The sequence below is a fragment of the Mercenaria mercenaria genome, chromosome 8, assembly GCF_021730395.1.
Source record: "Mercenaria mercenaria strain notata chromosome 8, MADL_Memer_1, whole genome shotgun sequence".
NCBI lineage: Eukaryota > Metazoa > Mollusca > Bivalvia > Venerida > Veneridae > Mercenaria > Mercenaria mercenaria.
Window position 1 is genome coordinate 6028724 of NC_069368.1, and position 25561 is coordinate 6054284.

At 35.2% G+C, this 25561-nt stretch overlaps 1 long non-coding RNA gene across 1 annotated transcript; it reads right to left on the reverse strand.

Moving 5' to 3' along the window:
* Positions 1-14234: 14234 nt before the first annotated feature.
* Positions 14235-15900, reverse strand: LOC123565887 (uncharacterized). The gene is made up of 3 exons (XR_006689267.2): positions 15808-15900; positions 14898-14994; positions 14235-14366 (listed from the first exon to the last, which is right to left on the reverse strand). It is a non-coding gene; the product is annotated as an uncharacterized LOC123565887 (long non-coding RNA).
* Between the last annotated feature and the right edge of the window lie 9661 nt (positions 15901-25561).

Genomic DNA, 25561 nt, shown 5'->3' on the forward strand with positions numbered 1-25561 from the left:
CGATAAGCCTCCGTGCGCCATCGCCCGGCGCGCTTAATTGTTTCAACATTGTAACCTGCTATAGCTGCAGCAGTTGCCGCTCCTATTTTAAAAGAGTATGATGTTATTTTCCCGTAGTCAAGCTGTAAGTTGTTCAAACATTCTGCAGTACAGCAGTACACTTGTATCGTGTTCAAGGTTTTCCATTCAAGTGACAAAATAAGAGCCCATCCCTTGATTGACGTCTTTTCAAGAACTCCTCAATGTTACTAACCGCACAAATGTAAGAATATGACCTACTGATCTTTAAAACTGATCCTTGCCCATATTGATCTGTTTTAGAATACCGAATAGAAATTTTGATAGAACCTTCCTTTTCATCTACCAGTAAATAAGATATCAAAATAACATTCGAAACTGATCTCTTGCTTGTTAAAGCCAGTTCACCCATTCTAAGAAAAGCAAAGAAATCAAGACTGTAAGCTTCTGCAAATAAATGACTCAGCACACGGCATGCAAAACTAACAAAATGTGCTCCAGTATATGTTGAGTTATTGGTAGTCTAGATTCTCTTACCCTGGCTGACCTCTTCAGACCCTCAAAGCGTTTTTCAATAATGTAATACAAAGAAACATCAAAAACATTACTCATCTTGCACATACAAACGGCCGGTCTGTTGAGGGTACCATGAACTGTAACGATAACAACGAGATAAACACGACTATTTGTTCTATGGAAGGTGGCCACACTGCACACCATAAATGTTTCTAAAGCGCTCAAAACAACTAAGCCCTGCGTTGTAAGCAACATCAGTAATTTCTGCAAATGAAGCATTTAATAATCTTGCAGCGTCAGATTGAATATCATTGAACGTTTGTGATCTGGTTTTTTCGTTGGTTCCTGGTTTACACCTGGAGCCAGCTTCCGAAAACGCTCCCACTGAATATAGGATATTGAATCAATATTATTGTTAAAGTAAGATCCTTTTAAACTATTTCTGCAAAATACAAGTCTCTGTAGTAAGCACTTTATTTGGAGTAGTGGATTGTAGACAATTTTAGTACTATTTGTGTTCAGTTACTTTACAAACGTTCCTGATATTTTACAAACAAGTACTGATTCAATAACAATGAAATTCAAACATAGCCATGAGAAACTACAGCCTCCGCCGAGTGATATGAAGTTAATGTCACTTTTTCTTTGTCTATACCATGGTAGAGTACACTGAAATCATGTCTATATCAATCACCTTGGGTTATTACCCTTTGGTTATTCGACATAAGTAAACTGAAGTGCCATCCTTTTTCGGAGTATTTCTTAACAACCTTTGGTTGTAATTCAGTGAAAATGCATAGGAAGCTTCACTTTGAAGAGGAGATGCGCATATCATCTTAGTGTTCCGGTTGGTTGATTTTGCACTGAGTTATTGCCCTTAGATTATTTGACACGAGTACACTATAGTGCCATCCTTGTCTAAAGTATTTCTCAACAACCTTTGGCTTTAATTCAGTGAAAGTTCATAGACAGCTGCACTTCCAATGGAAGATGCGTATATTACCTTCATGTTTTGGTTTCCACTGAGTTAATGTCTTTTGATTGATCAACATTAGTAAACTATAGCGCCATCCCTGCCCAGAGTATCCCGCAGCAAACCCTGGCTGATTTTTAGCGATACTTCTTTGGAAGCGTTTTCTTACTAACTACCTTCTTATTGAAGTTCTAACAAACTTCTTCGGTAACTTCACTACTAAGATGAGATATGTGCGCAGTCAATGAATTCCACTTTTGTGCTTCTAAAATGCAATAATCATATTTTGGAGAGCATCCATCGGTTTTACCGACATTTTCTTGTATGATACAGCAGTTATTGAAATACCACGTATTGTGGTATTTATGGTATTTCATACTCTATATAACAAAACGATATAGGCATGAATGTAGTGACAGAGACATTTGCAATATTTTATATATACAAAACATCTAAAACAGACACGTACAGTGTGATATCATAACCTAGATATTGTTTTATCAGTCAGTCATGATGAACATTTACCACTGTCACCACGTTTCACTCTTCTTATTTTAGGAGCACTGATGGTGAAAATGCTTTTTTTAAAATACGCTGAAATTGTAAAAAAAAAAATGCGTTTTATGATCGTCACCTATGTGCAGTGTTAAAATGCTACAAAATATTCGATAATCTTTGGCAGGGGCGGAGGACAGTTGTGTGAATGGGGGTTCCTGACCCCAAGTGTCTGTGAAATTGAATAGAATCCATGATCCCAGTATAACAACACTGAATCAAGTACCGTTAGTAGCTTATTTGCAGGTATCCTTGATCTGCTTGCACTCGGGCATTTTGGCATGTTTTATGCCTTTTTTCATCAATGACGATACAGTGAAACCCCTCTAGACGGCTCACCGCTTGAAACACCAACATTTCGTCGTTAATCGTAACTTGCTATTCCAGAGGAAGTAATTTACTAAGAAACTTGTCAGTTAGGAAAGAAAATGTTTTATGTGGGTATTCGCTTTCAAGAAAGGTTTGACGGTTTTTATTTTCATTACAATTTATGTTGCTCGATTGTTAAAGTATAAGCTTTAAACATTTTCGAGTCAGCTTCTATTTGAGAAGGAAACAGTACTATAATTATTTGAGTAGGTGCGTAGAGGAGAACTGAATTGGGTTTGAACCTTTGACCTCACACTTTTCCATAATCTATCGCTCCCGGTTGAAAATAAAAATGTTCTCTGATTATGTATTTGTCAGTGATATTTCTGTTTGTTAGTTTGTTTTGGTTTTGGCGCCGTTTTTCAACAGTATTTAATTTACGTAATGGCGAGTAGTGAACCTATCCAGTGCTCTGGATTCTGTACCCGTACTAACCTATTCACTGCAAGTAGTTGCCAGCTTCTCCACACAAATCTGACGAAATTACTTCCGATACAATGTCTTCTGTCAAATCGTCTTGGAGGGCAGTGAACCTAACCAGTGCCCTGGATTCTGTAGCCGTACTAACCTGTTCACCGCAAGTAATTGCCAGCTTCTCCACATGAATCAGAGGCGGGCGACGAAATTACTTACGACACGCTATCGTCATGGAGAACATTAGCCTCGCCGGGGGAGCATACTTACGACCTCGCGATCCTTAGATCTGTGCTCTTGCTATTGAACTAAGAAAGCAGGCTTTTACCTTTTTGCACATTATTAACACACGGGTACTAAATGGGGAATGAAGGTACTTCGCTACCGGGACCGCAGGTATTTCGCCATTGTTAACAAAAGGTGTGAGGTCGGCATCGGCGAGTGATTTTCTTTTCAGTTTTGTCATTTTTTACTGCATAGAGCATTTATTTTTGTAAAATCGGGGAATGTAACGGGTGTGTAGTTGTCTCTTACCAACCAATAACTGCTAAATTTAGTGTCCTATAAATGCAAAGAAAAATAAGTTGGGAAACGTGAAATTTACCAAATCAGCGGCTGTTTGGACTCATTTCTTCCCGCTGACCCAAACTGTCGTAAATTATATCTATAGATGACATTCGATCTTCCCTGCTTATTTTTCCCTGTATTTCTACAGAATTGATCATTTGCCACTAAATTTAGCATGAATTGGTTGGTAAGATACAACTACACCCCCGTTACATTCCCCGACTTTTTACACAATGCTCCATGCAGTAACAAAACGACAAAAATGGAGAGAAAAATAACTCACCGATTTCGCTCATTTTGTCAACATTGGCAAAGTACCTGCGGTACCGGAAGCGAAGTACCTTCATTCCTCATCGGCGCAGATGGTGATTCAGGTTCAGCTTAATACCTGTGTAACAACAACGTAAAAGGTATTGCGCAGATAACGTCATGAATCTCCCGTTTATGTTTGAATTGACTGTGCGCTAATAACCCAAGGGTTGATATTTTTCATTAGCAGGTCAAAATACCGAAGGTACTTTAGAAGTTTTTATTTAAGTGAACAACAAGTGTTTTTGGTCATGTTGCAAACCGTTTGTTATAAATTTGATTCTTTGAGAGTCCAGTAGTTAGTTTTTGAGGCTGGGGTGTTCATTTGCCACTTAATTGATCACAATATCACACTAAATTATAGTAATACAAATATGGCACCAAATTTTAACCTTCACCCTTTGGACGGCAACTGTCCAATCTTCAGTCGATATATTTGTACAGAGAAACTGTCATTTATTCCTCCTTGAACTACAATCCAAACTAAATCAGAACATTTAAATTCAAATAGAAATGAAAACCCTAGTTTTTGCAAAAATATCAAGCGGCTATTTTTCTTGCCTTAGAAGGGCAGTTATCCGCTTTTGATATAAAAGTTAAAAACGTATTTCTTTGGTCTAACTGTACATTGACAGATAGATACTAGTATCTGAAAATTTCAACAGTCTGAACCGAAAGGCAAGAGGAAAACGGTATCTTGTGCTTACAGCACTGGCCTCCAGATTGCACGACAACAAGAAAAGAGAAAAATGGCTATCTTTCACTAACATATTTCATCGTCAGATATTTACCTCATCAAATGTATTTAACTGTACTAAATTATAAATTAAGTTTGCATATAGTGCTACAATCATCATTAAATAACATGCAGTAACAGTTGATTGTTAAAAAAAAACAGCCAGTTGTTTAGTGGTAGTAAACATTTATACTGTCCAACTTTTCAGGATATCGTAGAAAGCATAAAACCTATATTTTTTTTCAAAAGGATTGAAAAATGTCCAAAAAAGTATGAATTTTAATTTTAGTAAAAAAATATCGCGAAACCAAACAATTTTTTTGGCAAAGAAACAAATCACGAAAGGACCATGTCGACCGTGTCAATTTTATTCTAAAATTTTGGTCTTAAACGACAGTTAGGTCCTATGACTATACATTCATGTAGGGAGTGTTTTTTTCAGGAATGTCATGTGTGCGTCAGAAAGTTTAACGGCATCATCGTGTTTAAATTAATTAGAACATCATACCTGCTAAATAGCCACGTAAATATAAGTGTGACTGTTCCATTTTGCATTAGTTTTTGTTCGCTATTGACGTCATATTATCCATTATTGTTTCCAAGGGAACAGCTTTAAATACTGGCCGTCATGACATAACGTATCTTTCCTCAGTGTCAACAGCTAAAGAACACTTCTAACAATCGCTCAGACAAAATAAACCTCTTAGGATGGAGAAATTGCTTAAGGTTCCGTTTGAAAACTCCAACACTTTCACTAAAATGGGTGAAGTAATTATAGTTGAAAATTCCCGGGATATTACAATAAACAAACACAAAATTTTCATAAAATGCATCATGAAAGACGATGAGCACGTAATGGAATTATATCCAGATTCGGACAGCATCTGTTCGTATGGATTCGTCAACTTGAGAAAATGCAAAGTAAGTCTTTGCAGTTATTCTAAGAAAAGATTTGTGATATCGAAAGCAACACAACAAGAAACAGACTCTGAAAAATCTAGGAAAGGGTTTGTCTTTGAGGCGAAGGATGAAGACGCTGCAATGGAGTGGAGAAATTGTTTATCAAGTCCGACGCTGGATGACAGTTCAGCAAATTCACCGCTGCTTTTAAGGACCACAAGAAGCGACTGTATTAATTGATTACATAGATCGTCCGTATGTGACGGCAATATATCACATAAATCCGCCAGATTTTGAAACAGAAACGCAGTTCGGATATTTAGCGGAAACAGATCAATATAATTCATCCGATTTTGTTTTAGACGAAACTGGTATAAACACGAAACTGGTATAAACACAAATGCACAGAAAGTACTAATTTTACACAGTGCTTTTGCGGAAAGTGGGTTAATCAAATAGCAAAGATAACTAGTGGACATCAGACATATAGGATCTTGTATTACGCTTCTTTAGCGCAAAGAGACACTTTTCCGAAATATGTTAAGCCTGCACTGACGCACTTTAAAATGTACTCCTTTCATACACTTCGTTTTTATACATCTGTCTTCTTTTTATATACGTCTGTTGTATCATAATTTATAAATAAATCGTTTGTAATAATCATATTTGTATTGTGTTCATGACAGCTGAAAATATGAAATGGTTAGTTCCCTCTGACACAAATTCTGAGAATCGACAAAATTTATTTCATGCTCTTACATTTTAATGTATAAGAATCAGGTGGGTGGGGTACATGATAATTTTTCTGAGGAATTTCGACGTCGCTGCTAAACAAACTTTATTCCAATGTGACAATACGTAAAAAACTTTAATTCAAAGACTAAAGTGGGAAAATTTATCAGTATTTTAGTATCACAATTTTCGGTACATATATGCAGTATCATCAGGCATAAATGCGAAAAACTATATCACACACAATAAAGCTGAATTATCCGTGCAAATGAGTTGAGCGCTAATTTTCTATTTTCATTTGTTATTTCTCTGAAAAGCACATTTCGACTACCCAGATGTCGGCAAAATTTGCCATTTTAGTACACATGCCGTAGTCCGAATTGTGGATATGGTCTATGCGCTTACGTAGACCGCTTTTACACGGATTTTACTAATCAGGTAAATATACTTTTAACTTTACCACTACAAAAGAAATAGCAGTATGAATTTTGAAATAATTATTTTTAGGCGTATGCCTGATAAATGCCTGAATTCGAACTGACCATTCAGAAAACTGCATTTTTAAGAACTTGCCATTTTCCAATTTGGTTAAATAAACATTTTTACAATAGATATATACTGACTTCGGATGAAATTAAAAAGTAGATAAAAACACCTTATTCACTTTCTTAACCACGCTTGTCCTAGATGATGCTATTCAGAGTTTCAGTTAAAAGTTATACTGATTAACCACTTTCGCTTAAGTAGTAATTTGAAGCATAAAACAAACTTAGAGACGATTATAACGATAGTCCAAGTGAAATAGTACCAACCCAAACGTTTCGAACATGTTAAACAGTGTAGCATAGATGATTTTGCGCTGTGAATATATGACATTTACATTTAATTCCATAAGTACCATTTAAATTTAATTAAATGAGTAAATAAACTCTACACAAGGAAGAGCGTTCTTATAACGCTTCATGCAACTATTAAAAGGGTAAGTTCACAAGGACAATACACGTAGCTCATAGTCATTTTATTGATGAAGTGGTACAAAATGGGTAAAATTAAGTTAAAACCATTCAAAAATTAAATAAAAGGAAACTTGTTTGTTTAACATGTAAGATCAAAGCACCAAACCCCTCGTAAAAATATACAAAATGTGGTGTTCACTCGATGAGGTATATTTTAGTCTTTGAATAAAACAATGTTACGATACAATATACTCCCTATGTCAAGTTCATTGAATAAAAACAGACAGAAAACGGAAACAAAAATTATCCCACGTATGCGAGATTTCTAAGCTTGCATCGACGTCGCTGTTGATAACTTTTCATCCCTATAATGTAAATAGTTCATATGCAGGGCGTTTCACACCTTGCTGGACAGAAATATTTAAATGAAATACTAGAAAAGCTGTAAAAGGATCAACCATAGATCGCAAAACCTTAAAATCATCCACGAACACTGTCTAGAATTATGTTCTAGAAAGTATACAGACTCTTTTTTTTAACTTAACATTAGAACAGTTTTGTCAATGAACAGGCGTAAATTGGGCAATTCTATGTCCATTTTTCAATTTACAAGTAATATACTTTAATATTTAATTTGTTTCGGTCAACATAAATATTACCTGCCATGAACATAATCCGATGTGCTTCGGATATTCGAGGACGACAAGTTGCCGAGCAAAACACACCTGAGTGAAAGCCAACAACATAAACCACTATCAAGGTAATTGATCTTAATTTGCAAAGAATGTATTTCAATAAATCCATATAATCGATAGGCTTTCACCCAGGAATTTCCGTTGTCCGACATCTCATCGACCTAATCATTACATAAAACGTCATGTAAGCTTTTAACACATTTTATTCAAGCAAATTACAAAAAAATATAATATTTCTGGTTGGACATGGTTCCCGCGCTCATCATGTTGACCACACTAGGTAAACCAGTCACCGAACAAATAGTCGTTAAGGGCGAACTTAAAACAATCCGTTAAATGCCCCCAAAGGCTATACATAATAAATACGCCCGAAATGGGGCTTAAACTACGCCCGAAAAGGGCTTAAACTGAATGCTACAAAAAGATAATTGACTGCTCCAAAAGCTTTGCGTGAACTTTAGCTCTGAATATATGTGCCCAAAACACGGTGGGGAAACCACGTGACTAACTTGGGTAACGTGCACGCAAAAGTGCTAAAAATAGGCCCGCTTCAGGTATGTTTTTTCACTATAACTTTTTTGATCCGCCATTGTTTTAAACGAGATAACGTGCATAAACCCCGCAATAAAAAGCTCTTTCATCGAGTATATGTAACTTGATGAAACTCGCTCCCGTTTCTACGTAATCCTTGCCCAACCGATTCGAAAGATGCAAAATATTTTGGTAACGAACACGTCTGTTCACAAGTTACGCACCTAGCACAGATTCTGCAAAGAATTTCCGCTGGAATTTAAGTTTAAAATAAAGCTTGTCATTGTCCAAAGTCCTGTACCAAATAATTAACATGACTATTCAGGAATATTCAAGATATCGTAAGACAAAGGGTGCGGTAACGTACACGTTGCGGTTTTTCAGGAGGTGACGTACACGTCATTTTTCCCCAGAGGGTAACGTACACGTCAAAGACTATTTCTCATGCATGTAGACCATCTTTGTCTTTAAATGACTGAATTGTTAACAGTTTGACATTGTTAAAAAAGATGCAAATGCTGGAAATAGGCTGTTTTTCTTTCGGTAGGTTAGTATATACAGAAATGCTACAGTGAAAATGTGTAGCGTCGGTCCCATCCTACTTGGAATTAATTACACGTTTACAGCTCTTTTTATATCTTTACATAAATAGGAAAGATGATCAATTTGAATTATTTTGCTCTAAATCCATCATATGCGCCCCCATTGACCATGTTTTCTTTGAGTGAAAAAGTTGACAGTTGCTTAGGGGTGAGGAAGCCTATACTTGTTCTTTCCATAACGATAGTTAGTTTAGTTGTCCGCACCATATGATCTGACTTTTGAAAGAGACAAAAAAAAAGAAGTATTAAATACGCATATGGGTATAATTGTTGCACCGAGAAGAACAGCAGTAAACTATTATCTATTTATAGCACGGAGAATGAATAAATATTTTCCAGGAGTGCGAAATGTCTTTCGGAGAAAAAGTAATTTAAAGGCGCACGAGAAGAGCCATAAGTGGAGCGTGAACCTACCACTGTTGTGGGAAAAACTTTTTTGGACGACCCATTTTCAAAAAATAACAACAGAAAAAAACTTGTTACTTTCTTTTTGCCCTGTTTATATTTTGTATATCATTGATTTTATTGGATTCCATACAAGTTTCTTATACATACAGAGAGGTAATTAAAAATGGAGTCAGTAAGAGTTATAAATTCCTTATCACTGCACTATCTTTCACTGACCTGTATAATGTAAAAAGTATCAAATCAACCTTCATAGTTTTTGGCTTGGGCTTCAGTCAAGCTTCTTGCTTTCCTTTTCATGCATAAAGGGAGGTGATTCAAAAAGGGGGTCAGCTAAAGTAATGGTTTTTGACACTGCACTTTGCTTCACTGACCTCTATCAATGTATCAAGTACAAGACAATCCTTTATAGGGTTATACATTGGCCCCAGACAAGTTTGTTCCATAGATAAAGGGAGGTTATTCAAAAATAAGATCAGTTAGAGTTATGGTTCTTTGACACTGTACTTCCTTTCTTGGACCTCTATTTATGTGCAAAGTTTAAAGTCAATCCTTTATATAATTTCGACTTGGGCTTCAGACAAGCTTTCTATATAACGATAAGGGAGTAATTTAAAAATGTGACCAACACTGCGTTTCTCTGTCAATGTGTAAAGTATCTTCAAATTCTTCAAATAGTTTTTGACTTGGGGCTCTGGACAAGCCCTTTTTTATAAGGATAAGGGGAATAATTGAAAAATGGGACCACCTAGAGTTTATGGTTCTTTGATACTGCCGTCCCCTCACTTGTTCGATCATTGTATGAAGTAACAAATTAGCACCTTTATTATTTCTTGAGTTATGCTCCGGACAAGAAGCGTGACGGACGCCAGCCGGTCGCCAACGACAGAAAGAGGGACGAGGGAAAAAGTGATCCCTATATGCGCAGCTACTTTGTAGTAGGCGACACAAAATCTGTCTAAGTCAACTGTACTTGGTTAAAAAAAAAATTCAACTTTTTTGCGACATTTTCTAACTTTTTTTGCGTTTCCAATATAGCTTAGTTTATTTAAAATAGTTAATTTTTAATCTCGTTAATGCTTATATAAGTATTTGATTGTGTGAATGAACAGCCAAACTAACCGAGGCTGTTACTTTAAAGTTTTGATGTAACTGATGCATTTATAGATCCTTTATTATCAGAATATTTCAGCATTTAATTTAATCAACCATGGAATGACTATGTCCTTAGATATGCAAAATTTAGGTCAATACTGATATGTTGTTTCAGTAAGAAGGTCTAAAGAATAACTAGCTGACCAACAAACTGTCACTAACCCACAGAAAGAATAACATTACTCCCGCACGAAAATTTAAACGACAACGTGTTTATATTACGGGCTGATTGTTATGGTCCCATGCATGATAGAACTCAAACATTTGTCAATGATTCAAAAAAGGGTTTGCATGCTGTCATTTTAAACAAAAAGATTTTCTGTATTGTAACGTTTTAATAAAGAAAAATCATGGTTATCAAGCATGCAAATCGTTCCAGTTATCGTTCAAATTTATACTAATTTCAGCATCTTTTTAACAATATAAAAAATGTTTACATTTCCCAACGGGTCATCAAGAAGATTTGAACATATGGATTTGATTAAACCCTGCTGACAGACGTACATGGTTTATTCCCAAAACCTAATTAACTTTTGATAGTTGGGAAAAAAAAAGTTGACATTTAAAATGGCAACTGCTAACAATGTGTACTTGTCAAAATAACATACACGATTAAACCATAAAAATCCAAATGCTATTCATTTTCACTGTAGCATTTCGTATATACTAACCTACCAAAAGAAAAACAGCCTGTCCCAGCATCTGCATCTTTTTTTAACAATATCAAAATGTTTACAGTTCAGTAAATTTAAAGACAAAGATGTTCTACATGCATGATAATAGTTATTGACGTGTACTTTTACCCTCGGGGGAAAAAGACGTGTACGTCACCTCCTGAAAACCGCAACGTGTACGTTACCGCCCCCTTTGTCTTACGATATCTTTAATATTCCTGAATAGTCATGTTAAAATATTTGGTCCCAGGACTTTGGACGATGACAAGCTTTATTTTAAACCTACATTCCAGCAAAAATTCTCTGCAGAAATCTGTGCTAGGTGCGTAACTTGTGAACAGACGTGTTCGTTACCAAAATTTTGCATCTTTCGAATGGGTTTGGGGCAGGATTACGTAAAAACAGGAGGGAGTTTCATCAAGTTAATATACTCGATGAAAGAGCTTTTTATTGCGGGTTTATGCACGTTTATCCTTTTAAAAAACAAGGGGCGGATCAAAAAAGTTATAGTGAAAAAACATACCTGAAGCGGGCCTATTTTTAGCACTTTTGCGTGCACGTTATCCGATTTAGTCACGTGGTTTCCCCACCGTGCAAAAGGGCTTTAAAATAAATCAATAAAACTGAATGCACTGTATCAACGTGTTAAACTTTTCGCCATAAACATGCAGGCCTGATCCTGGGGATCAGCTACTAAGCCATACGTATATGACCACAATAAAGTACATAAGTATAATAACTCATGTTCGGAGTTCGCTGTCGGTCCAATGGCAACGTCGCGTCCGAGATATATATCTGCGACTCGACGTTAGCCACCGCCAAAACAGAAACAATGGAACCCTTTTAGAAACAGCGACCATCCGAATAAAGGAAAAACAACGAAAAACGGATTGTTCGATGAGAACGGGAACGAATATTACGATTTCAAAACAATTAATACCATCTAACATAAATGCTGCAGTGCAGACGATAACTGTGCCAGAAACAAGCAATTGCTAAGGAAAGATAAATGTATTCCATCAGCTGCAAGTAAAGATGTAGTTACTTCCCTTAGATCAGGATGTTTTTATTAAAAACATTGTGTTTAATAATTGTGACAGAGCATGAGATTTTGGGTCCAAATGCAATTTTGGTCAAAAATGGGGTTTTGGGCTAATCTGACAGATTGACCCGTTCTGAGTAAAAATCTTCAATTTGACAACAAAAATCAGTCGTTGTCATGGAGATATTACCACTTTTCGGACACCATGTTTTTGTCTAATTGTATCAAAATTGAGGCAGTATATCTTAAAAAATGACCCCATATTTAATAATATCAAGACAAAATACATGATAAAATAACAAAAGCAACATGCAATAAAGGGAAAAGTATTTTTTTTGTCTCTTTTTTTCATGTAGAAATAAAAATATTTATGTTCTAAAAATCGTTTCTATAGCAACACTGTTGTTTAACCTCTTTTTAACAGTCTTTTGATGAATCTGGCAAAAATTACATAGAATGTGAAATAAATACACAATTAACTTTTCTAGTGTGCTAACAGTTACAAACAACTGTTTATGACATTCTTTTTGAACAAGATACCAGAATTTATTTGATATCAAATTAGACAACATCCCACAAACTAGGACATTAATCTTATTCTTATAGACACCTTATCTATTAAACAGTAAGAAAAAATTTTCAGGCAAGAAAATATAATTATTAGACTTTTATTATCAACTATGATTTGCTAAAATTTTTCAAAAGACATAGATTACTGATCAGTGAATCATTACCAGGGCAACGATGTGGTATTTTTTTACAAAAATACTAACATTACCATGGCAACAATGGGTTTATTTTTCTTACAAAAATACTAACATTTTTGGCAATTTCTTTGTAAAAAATTGAATATTGGAAGTGTTTTTCCATATATTTACATCAAAAGCTGCCCTATTTTCTTATTTAAAAGTAAGAAGTAGACATCAAATCCATGAAAATTAATATAATAGGGGTTTGAGAAATACAAAAATTTCAGATACACCTCTCTAAATTTACAACTATTGCCTTTTTAAGGTAGACTTGTGTAATAACATAGTGCTTTGTTTGATGCAATTATTACATATGAAAATATATTCACCTACATAAAACAGCTTAAAAAATATATTAACATAAAACCAAGAAAGATGTTGTTTACAATGATGATATCCAAAATAATTTAAAAGTTAAATTAATGTTACCATGGCAAAAATACACTATTTTCTTAAAATAGAAATTTTTTTTGTAAATTTTCCAGAAAGAACAGAACATCATTTAGCACTGTGCAGTATACATTTGTTTACACCACAAATGATCAATTAAGACATTTATAAAAAAACAAACATCATTTTATATAATATAACTTTGTCTTCAGAACTATTTTCCTGATATGCGTACCTGCAATTTCAGCTCTGCCATTTTATGACAGATTTGTGTTATGACATGTTTTGTTGATGGTTACACATAAAGATATTTTCTTGCAGAACATAGTCTGAAAAAGCAAATTTAAAAAAGACACATGTTGTCTACATAATCAAACAAATCTAAATTTAAGTCAAAATTTTGTTACCATGGCAACTCACAATGTTTTGCAAAAAATAGCTATTTCTGCAAAAAGGTCATGTCATGTAAAATATCTTTTAACACAGTTATAACTATGGATTAACATGATTAATTCTTTTAAATAAAATATATTATATTCAGCCAGTAAAAAAAAATTTTCTGCTAATTGGGAGTTTTCTGCCATTTCTGGAAAAATCCTTCCTACACTCACACTGGCAAAGGGAGTTTTTAGTAAAAAAAATTTCCTCCAAGGTTGTGCTTTAAGTCACACATGCTGTAGTTTTGAAACAACTAGGATTCATTCAACAGACATGTCTTAGTATTCATGCATGCAGTTTTATTTATGTTAAATTCTGTATTGTTTTGAACAATTAAGATAGTGCTTCTCAAACAACTTCACAGCTGCATGACATCAAAACACTACTTACCCAATATTTCTCACAGTTTGACTAAGTTTTACTTTTTCTTGAAACACATTTGTAATTTGAACTAGAATTTTTAACTTTTCAGGTCAAGAGGCAGAAACATGACATTTATTGTGGTATAGGAGTTATTTGCTCATATCAGTATTTGTGACATGCACTCTATTCCACAGGCATGACTTCAGCTGGATGATCAGTAGAACATATTAATTCCTTCTGTTTCATTCCCATTTACATAATCATAGTTCTTTCATCTCTGCAAAACAAAAATTCATCAACATTAGAACTTTATTTTAATAAGATTTGTATAAGGTTACAGAATATAAGACTGTAAAGCATCTTTTTAAGCTTAAGAGAGTCTTTTTTTTTAAAAGCTGACTGAAAGCAGATTTGATAAGTATAAACTCATCCAAGAATCTTACAGTATTCATGCAGAAAAATAGCTTTTCAAAAATACATAAACTAGCTAAAAAGATTCCTCAGACTAGACATACAATTCAGCAACAACTTAATGTATACACACATACTGTAAAAATAATTTTGCAAATATGAAAAAATACATACATGATATATTCAATTATTGTATGTCATTACTTATTCACTACTTAAAATATTACACATATTTGTTTTAATGGGTCTATAACAAAATGGGTCTATAATCAAAACCATTTCTCTTAAAATGTTATGAATGAAATAGATTTATTTATGTTTATGCAAATTTAATGTCTTTATCTTTCTTAGAATAGCAGTATAGTAAGTGTTAAAATGTATGAAGAAATTTACAAACCCCCTTAAAATTCAGCTTGTTGTGCATAGACCTTCCTGGAAAATCATTTCACTGTTTAAGGTCATTGCATCAAGCCAAACAATCCTCAGTGGTTGATCTGTAAAATGAAAAAAAATACTGAAAAAGGCTGAAATGTGAGATAAAAATGCCCTGGGCGTTAGCTCAGTACTTATTTAGCACAAAGACTTCTATAAAAGAGTAATATGTTTTAATTCCTGCAAGCTTTCAAAACAATATGTATCTAAAGTTTTTTTATTTTACCAAGTGTTTTTAGTCACTTGCCAAGAACAGTACAAAATGTTGAGGAATCCAGAAATAAATGGCCAGGTGAACAGTATGCAAATTTAACATTAAAAGCTTTGGAAAAAACTGTCTCTTTCCAAGTAAAAACAATATTTATGCCTTGTAGAAGTTTTATGTAAGGACTGATTTGACATTACATGTAAAAATTATGGTTGAAGCTGACAATAGATGTGTTTCAACTATTCTTAATCAGTCACTTTCATGGCATGGCTAATTTATAAAATGATCAGGCTTTAACTTTCATATGTAACCAAACATTTGACTGACTGTTTTTAATTTTGTCTGGCACCAGAGTCACAAGGTGTTCATGTAATTGGGATTGCATACTGATTCTACTGAATACTTCTTGTAATTGTCTTGCATACAGATTCTACTGAGTAAGAGTCAAACCCATTTAAAAAAAAGTTGAATTCATGGGAGATTCAGTAAATAAAATATAGTCTACAATATATTGACACTTGTAAATAAAATGTGAACTGCGCTAAATCTACCTCGAATCTGTCATTAGTGTCAAATCCGGGCTATTTTGGGAAAGATATCGGACAAAACTGTCGATATGAACTCAAATAATATTTTAACACTACATATCGCTTAAATACTTACTTACCTAGAGATTTGCTAACTGTCATTCTTTATACAATCGAAATAAATCATCAAATAACCGTTTTTGGTAGTTTCATTTTCTCCGCGACCTTCGATGGGTTTACAAATGGCGTGTCGATTCAAAGGGGGATAAATTTTCAATCATTTAAATGTTTTAAAAAAACGGAATTGGGAAAACACGGAAATGTTTTAAATGTCACTTCATTTTTTTCTTGTGGCAAGGTAGAGTATTATTGGAAACAAGAATGCATAAATTGCCGCGAACACGTGGTAACGTCCACCATTTTTTTTTTGTGACGTAACTTTAATCGATGTTTTCTCAAATGACGTAACGCCGAATTTGGACCCAAAATGTCATGGTGCGTCACAATTTTCTTGGCAGCATAACTATTAATTCTTTTTCGAACTAATTCAATCAGAATAACGTAATGAATTACGTAGAAGTATTTGAGACCGAATCATTCTGCACTTGAAATTGTCATTGATCAACTTGATTATATAATTTGTTCACAAACCAATCTCTCCCCCTCCCCACCCCCACCTCACAAGCCCAATGCAACAAAATAATGTCGGGCATATCTTCAACAATTTTCAATGTTTTTAATTTACTGATAACATTCAGTAGAGACAACCCGCTGCTGTATCTTTGCCAACAAAGAAAGATCAGCAAACTTCAGATCAAGGTACACTCCACCAGGCCGTCGTCTTGAGAAAGTGAATGCTTGCTTTATGATTGACGATCCAACCAGCCACACCTTTACTGTACCTAGAACAACTTGGCTCGAATTACTCACAAAGTAACAACACCCGCATGGCATCATTACAACAGTTAAGCTATTAAATGTACACAAGCATAAAAAGATGCGACTATGTCAAACGTGGCAATGTGTAAACTGACTATACGATAAGCCTCCGAGCGCCATCAAGCTGTAAGTTGTTCAAACATTTCTGCAATGCAGCAGTAAATAAGTATCGTATTAAAAGTCTTCCGTTCAAGTGACAAAATAAGGGCCCGTCAGTCGGCGGACGTCTTTTCAAGAACTCCACAATATTACTAACCGCACAAATGTAAGACTACTGATCTTTAAAACTGATCCTTTCCCATATTGATCTGTTTTAGAATACCGAATAGAAATTTTGATAGAACCTTCCTTTATATCTACCAGTAAATATGATATTAAAATAACATTTGAAACTGATCTCCTGCTTGTTAAAGCCAGTTCACCCATTCTAAGAAAAGCAAAGAAATCAAGACTGTAAGCTTCTGCAAATAAATGACTCAGCACACGGCATGCAAAACTAACAAAATGTGCTCCAGTATATGTTGAGTTCACCCACTCTAAGAAAAGCAAAGAAAGCAAGGCAGTTAGCTGCTGCAAATAAATGACTCTCGTATAAATTTTAGAACACGGCATGCAAAACTAACAAAATGTGCTGCAGTATATGTTGAGTTATTGGTAGTCTAGATTCTCTTACCCTGGCTGACCTCTTCAGACCCTCAAGAGTTTTTCAATAATGTAATACCAAGAAACATCAAAAACATTACTCATCTTGCACTGGAACCAAATTGCATTAACATACAAACGGGCTGCTGTGGGTACCATGTACTGTAACGATAACAACGAGATAAACACGACTATTTGTTCTATGGAAGGTGGCCACACTACACAACATAAATGTTTCTAAAGCGCTCAAAACAATTAAGCCCTGTGTTGTAAGCAACAACAGTATTTTCTGCAAATGAAGCATTTAACAATCTTGCAGCCTTAGATTGAATATCATTGAACATTAGCGATCTGGTAGATTCGTTGGTTCCTGGTTTGCATCTGGAGCTAGCTTACGAAAACGCTCCAACTGAATACGAGAAATTGAATTAACATTATTGTTATAGTAAGATCCTTTTAAGCTATTTCTGCAAAATACAAGTCTCTGTAGGAAGCACTTTATTTGAATTAGTGCATTTAAGACAATTTTTACGAGTACTATTTGTGTTCAGTTACTTTACAAGCGTTCCTGAATTTTTACAAAGAAGTACTGGTTCAATAACTCGGTAAACTACAATGAAATTCAAACATAGCCATGAGAAACTACAGCCTCCTTCGAGTGATATGTAGTTTAGGTCACATGTTCTTTGTCTTTGCCATGGTAGAGTACACTGAGATCATGTCTATATCAATCAACTTGCACTTTTATTTCCGTTTCAGATTCGAGATAACTACTTCTGATTCTGTCTACTGTAAACTTTCAGCCACGTGTCAGCATGTCATTATGGTCGAGGTTACTAAAGATATTGAAAGGTTGAGGTCAAAATCCTTAAAACTGTTAGACCTGCTTTCTGTCAGATACAGTTTTATTGATATAGATAAACTGAATCTGAATATTTCCAAACTGAACACTTCGAGTGATGTTCTGATTGCCTACAATAAGCGGAGGCGAGCGCAAGTTGTGGGTTTGATATGCGGCTTTCTTTGCAGATGTCTCCTTGAATTTTAAACTTGATTAAGCGGGGAATTGGGGCCCCCTGTCAATAGTTTTTCATATCAAATCCACATTTGTTTATCGGGTAACGAATAGTGAAGATATCACTTTCAGTATGTTGTTGGGTCGCAGTTACTAAAGTCTTTTGAACTTCCGGGTGGAGGGTTATACTGAGAATTCTCTCCTGCAAGGTCCGACAGATTATGTCTAGACAGACTGTCGACCCATTCCGCTGCTTCTTTCCCATTCTCCACATGAAATACGAGTCCTTTGGAAAGTCCATCATGTCTTGTGAGTTTGGATGTTTTAGTTATAGATATTGTGTTTGTGTCCTTACAAAGCGAAACGTCACATTTCCTCAAATTTAAATAACCATAGGAGCATGTAGATTGCGAATTCGTAAACAATTCCATCACGTGTTCATTTTCATTGATAATGCATTTTATGTACAGTTTATATTTACCGATGGTTCCAGATTCTGATGTCTCAATCATACGTACTTCACCACTTTTGATTAAAGTGTCCACGCTCTTGCGTTTTCTTGTTGGCGACATTATATGAACTATAGCCTCCATTAGTAAGTATTTGAAGACAACAGACCTGTTTGTTACTTTGTTTCGATATTGTTTATGACGGAGTAATGAAATATGCGTTGCCCTGCGCATTAAATACTGGATCTCAGAATGTATCTGTAGGCTATCTTACGTCGATACCGACCGTGCAAAATGTCAAACGTTCTTGTATCATTGTATGTAAAATGTCATAGTTCAAATGGACAAATATATTATCGGCTACAAGAAAGAAATGAAGTACACACAACGAAAAGTTGAAAAAGTACACTGTACTTTTCTGTTAATCAAACATATGTTGGTTGGCTTTCATTTAATATACATGATATAAATGACATCTTTGAATTAATACTGACGTTATTTTTATAGAATTTTACAAATTTACCAAACTGTTGATTGTTTATAACATCTATAAATATATAAAAGTATTTATTTTCAAATTTGGTAACATTTCATTTAAAATATGAGAAAAAAAATACGATTTCATCCATAGGCGTAGGAAATGTGACGTTACACTTTGTAAGGACACAAACCAAACAATATCTAAAACACCCAAACTCACAAGACATGATGGACTTTCCAAAGGACTCGTATTTCAAGTTTGTTTGTTTGTTTTGGGTTTAACGCCGTTTTTCAACAGTATTTCAGTCATGTAACGGCGGACAGTTAACCTAACCAGTGTTCCTGGATTCTGTACCAGTACAAACCTGTTCTCCGCAAGTAACTGCCAACTTCCCCACATGAATCAGAGGTGGAGGACTAATGATTTCAGACACAATGTCGTTTATCAAATAGTCACGGAGAACATACGCCCCGCCCGAGGATCGAACTCACGACCCCGCGATCCGTAGACCGACGCTCTACCTACTGAGCTAAGCGGGCGGGTCGTATTTCAAGTGGAGAATGAGGAAGAAGCAGCGGAATGGGTCGACAGTCTGTCTAGACATAATCTGTCGGACATTGTAAAAGAGAATTCTCAGTAGAGGACCCTCCACCCGGAAGTTCAATAGAAAGCAATACTGAAGTTACTGCGACCCAACAACATACTTAATTAAAGTGAAGCTGAGTTTTCACATATTTCAGTTACCTCCATCACAAACGTGGATATTAATATGAACAACTTTGTTGACACCGGGCCAATTCCTCCGCTCAGTCAAGCTTAAAATTCAAGAAGATATCTGCAAAAGCCGCATATCAAACCCACAACTTGTGCTCGCCTCCGCTTGTTGTAGTCAATCGGACCATCACTCGTAGGGTTCAGTTTGGAAATAATTAGATTTATTTTAAGACTTTATCTATATCAGTAAAGCTGTATCTGAGAGAAAAGCAGGTCTAACTGTTGTTAGTCCTCAACCTTTCAATATCTTTAGTAACCTCGACCATAATGACATGCTGAAACGTGACTGAAAGTTTACAGTAGACAGAATCAGAGTTAGTTATCTCGAATCTGAAACGGACAATAAAGTGCAACGTTGATTGAAATAAACTTGATCTCAGTGTACTCTACCATGGTATAGACAAAGAACGTGTGACCTTAACTTTAGAACACTCGAAGGAGGCTGTAGTTTCTCATGGCTATTTTTGAATTTCATTGTAGCTTACCGAGTTATTGAAACAGTACCTGTCTGTAAAAATTCAGGAATGCTTGTAAAGTAACTGAACACAAATAGTACTTTTAAAAAATTGTCTTAAATCCACTAATCCAAATAAAGTGCTTACTACAGAGACTTGCATTTTGCAGAAATAGCTTAAAATGTTTTTAAATAGAATAGACCAAAACTAACATGCTGACGCTTGGAAATTATTTCAATTCCTCCAACCCTGCTATAATTACACATGTCCCTACACAGATAAAACGTAATGTTTTGTATTGGTCCCTGGCTTCTTCGTTTTAAGGTCCATCTGTATATTTTCAAGACGTAAAGTGCTACTCTTCACAATCTGAAATATCAAAAAAAAAAAAAAAGAAAAAGAAAGATATTTATAACAATTATTCTATGACCACTGGCAACATATTGGTTGTTCTGATTTACTTCCAGTCAGTCATTCAATGTTGGAAAGTTGATACCATATTACCTAAACTGTGTTGTTTTGACAAAAATCACATATGTCCTGCAAAATATGCAAGAGGTCAGCCAGACCAAAGATTCTTCTAAACGAGAACATGAATTATATGTGACTATCAATTTGCATTTTGTTGAACCCTATTATAGTACTGTAATTGAAACCAACTGTACTTAATTTTCCTTCATTGTTAATTAACATATCTTTTTGGTCTGTATCTGCCTAGACACTATTATTATTATTATTATTATTATTATCAGGAATATAAAACCCCCACTCCCTGAGAGATTCTCAATTTCCTGTTGGTAATAGATTACGGTATTCGATTTCGGTATTCTCCGTTGCTGTTTTTTGCCGAAAGCCATGCGGCTATTGGGTTGTATGAACGTCCGAAGAATACCGAATTGCATTACGAGAATACGAAAACATGCGGAAATTGCCGAATGTCATGCGGCTATTGGGCTGTATGAACGTCCGAAGAATATCGAGTTGCATTACGAGAATACGCAAACATGCGGAAATTGCCGAATGTCATTACGGATCTACTACCTTAATATATGCTTTCACTTATACTGTAAAATATTGTCTAATACGCTTTCAATATTTCCTGATCTTTCTTAAAAATATAGATATTACTATTACTTTTATTTAATTTAGACTTCTATGAATTGAACTACAAGTAATTTTGCTGCCAAACCTTTAACACTTTAGAAAAACAATGGCTTTTATTTTCATCAAATGGTACGAAATAGTACACACAAGATTCAATTTGCCCTCATGCAACAGGATGACAATAACCTCAGTATTTTTTCAGATATGTCTTTCATATCCTATATATTAAATGAAAGCCAATCAACATATTTTTAAAGTGAGCATGATATAATGTCCCTTCTTTTCATTTGCAGATTTTGGCCGGGTAAATTTCACAAACTATTTACGATTACTATTACAATTTGTAAAACACTTTTAACAAATAAATATATTTATTGACTTCAGCAGAAAAGTACATTGTACTTGTTCAACCTTCCGTGTGTGCTTCGTTTCTTTTTTGTAACCGATAATTTGTTTGTCCATTTGAACTAAGACTTTTAAATACGTTGTTACAAGAACGCTTGGCATTTTGGACGGTTAGTATTGACGTAAATGTTCCTATAGATACATTCTGAGATATAGTATTTATTATGCCGGACAACACATCTTTCATTATTCCGTCTTTAATAATATCGAAACAAAGTAATAAACCTGCCAGTTGCCTTCAAATACTTACTAATGGAGGCTACATTTCGTATAATGTCACCAACAAGAAAACGCAAGAGCGGGGACACTTTAATCAAATGTGGTGAAGTACGTATGATTGAGACATCAGAATCGGGAACCATCGGTAAATATAAACTGTACATAAAATGCATTATCAATGAAAATGAACACGTGATGGAATTATTTCCGAATTCGCAATCTACATGCTCTTATGGTTATTTAAATTTGAGGAAATGTGACGTTACACATTGTAAGGACACAAACACAATATCTATAACCAAAACGCCCAAAATCATAAGACATGATGGACTTTGCAAAGGACTCGTATTTGAAGTGGAGAAATGGGATGAAGCAGTGGAATGGGTCGACAGTCTATCTAGACATAATCTGTCGGACAGTGTAGGATAGAATTCTCAGTATGACCCTCCACCCGGAATTTCAATTGAAAGCAAGGATTTAGTTACTGCGACCCAACAACATACTGAAAGTGAGGCTGAGTTTTCACATATTTGAGTTACCTCGATCACAAACGTGGTATTAATATGAACAACTTTGTTGACACCGGGCCAATTCCTCCGCTAAATCAAGCTTAAAATTAAGATATCTGCGAAGAAAGCCGCATATCAAACCCACAGCTTAGTGAATGCCAAGAAGAAGAAGAAGAAACCCACAACTTGTGCTCGCCTCCGCTTGTTGTAGTCAACCGGACCATCACTCGAAGGGTTCAGTTTAGTCTATAGGGCACTTTGTAATATTACAATTCATTTTAAGACTTCATCATTATCAATAAAACTGTATCTGAGAGAAAAGCAGGTCTAATTGTTGTTAGTCCTTAGCATTTTGACCTCAACTTTTCAATGTCTTTAGTAACCTCAACCATAAAGTCATGCTGAAAATGTGGCTGCAAGAATCGGAGTAAGTTATCTCGAATCTGGAACGGACATTGAAAGTGCAAAGTTGATTAATATGGACAAGGCCTAGTGTACTCGACCAAGGTATGAACAAAATACATGTGACCTTAACTTAATACCACTCGACGGCGACTGTAGTTTGACATTACATTTTACCGATTTTCTTTGTTAAATTTGATACAAAAAGTATATTCTGATTATTATATAAAGCATAATCTACTTACAGTGCACGTAGATTTTCCAAACAAAACAGAATGAAACTACATCACAGGTTTTATAAAGCCGCATATGGCCATCTGAATAGAGCCAAAAAGCCAGTGCACGCTTATACGTCTATTAATATGTACATCATAGTGGTGCATACATTTTATGTCAAATGAAAAGGTCAGATAGACCTTTTTATTGATGTACCATGCACATCATTCAGAATACTTAAAATAAAGTTTTCAGGCTAGTAACATAGCTTTTGCTGTTTGTTCTTTTGTTGTTGTTGTTGTTGTTGGCCTCATAGAATGTCTTCAGATATTTGTATCAGCAAGATCGGAATACACAAAATATTTGAACATTTACGAAGGATCAAATTATTTTTGTATATTTTCTGTGAGTTCCGCGGTCGAGTCATTAATGACGTCGAATCACTTACCAAACCATGGAGCTGGCTTCTGAAAGGCCGGTGATTCTACCAGGTGACCTCTTTTGGCTGAAATATGCACCTATCGTTAAAGGTGGAAAGTTGACGTAAGACTTTAACTATGCCGATAACAAAAGTGTAATCAAATATATTAATATTTGTATATCATCAAATATCATACTTTAACAACAAATAGTACTAAATATCAAAACAAATACGCTTATGTATCGTTCAAATTCATTTTTTTTTGTAATTTTGTGACTTCTGTGACCTTGCACACTTCTTCTTGAGAATCTTAGCGTTTATTACAGAGTTATGGCCCTTGAAATAGCCAAAATAGTGGATTTTTTTGTTTGTGATACTCATAGCTCAAAAAGTATATGGTATAGAATAATGAATCCTTTTCATAAAATAGTTTTGAGGCTATTCCCCATTAATACTGCAAACATTTGAATAATTTCCCCTTATTTGTGACAAATGTACCAGTGGGGGGCACACCCTGTATCCTACAGACACATTCTAGTTATATAAAAAAGACTCTGTGTGTGTGCGTGTGTGTGTGTGTGTGCGCGTGTGCGTGTGCGTGTGCGTGTGCGTGTGCGTTCGGGTTTAACGTCTTTTTTAACAATTTTTCAGTCACAAAGTTTGGCACAATGCCCAACTTTATAGTGCTGCCTCACTGGAATATCACGCCGTAGACACGTGACATGATACCCCACCCAGTCAAATTGTACTGACACCGGGCTGACCAGTCCAAGCACTATCCTTTTAATGCTGAGCGCCAAGCGAGGAAGCTAATAGTACCATTTTTTACGTCTTTGGTATGACGCGGCCGGGGATCGAACTCACGACCTCCCGCACTCGAAGCGGACGCTCTACCACTAGGCTACCGAGGCGGTGTCCTTTTAAAAACTGAGTGTCGTCGTAAAATAAGTGAAGTTTTAAGGTTACGAAGTAGGCCTTGAGAAACAAAAATCAAACAACACCAAATCATAGAAAGAAAGATTTGTTTGACATGAATATTGAACAGCATGTAAAAGATGTATATTACTTTACGACACAAGTGTCAGTATACTGATATAAACATTGAATTCCAGAAAATGACTGCCTATAGGGGCCCCACTTCCGGACAGTCAAACGCCTTTTAAAACTCACCATTTTCAAGAACTGTTACAGATGTTCGTTTTGATGCATTTGCAATAGCGTGCGAGTGGTGAAATTTCACATAACAAGGCGGAACACAGTTTTCAGCAATTGTTTATCTTTATTTCTTTACAAATGGCATTCATTTTCAAAGGGAAACAACTTTTTCTGGCCGATTATCTAAAATAATCGGAAAAAAGTTGTTTCCCTTTGAAAATGAATGCCATTTGTACTTAAAGTATTCCGAAAAAGTTGTCTCCCTTTGAAAATGAATACCATTTGTAAAGAAATAAAGATAAACAATTGCTGAAAACTGTGTTCCACCTCGTTATGCGAAATTTCACCACTCGCACGCTATTTCAAATGCATCAAAACGAACATGTGTGACTATTCTTTAAAAATGTGAGTTTTTAAAGGCGTTTAACTGTCCGGAAGTGGAGCTCCTTTAGGCAGTTCTTTTCCGGAATTAAATGTTTTTATCAGTATACTGACACTAGTTTCATAAAGTAATATACATGTTTTACAAGCTGTTCAATTTCCATGACAAACAACTCTTTCTTTCTATGATTTGGTGTTGTTTGAGTTTTGTTTCTCAAGGCCTAATTCTCATCCTTAAGAAAGCCTAGAATCATTTTACCTTACAAGATATGACATTTGATTGTGATTGCATTTCGTAGCATATATAGTCAGTAAACGATTCTTTAT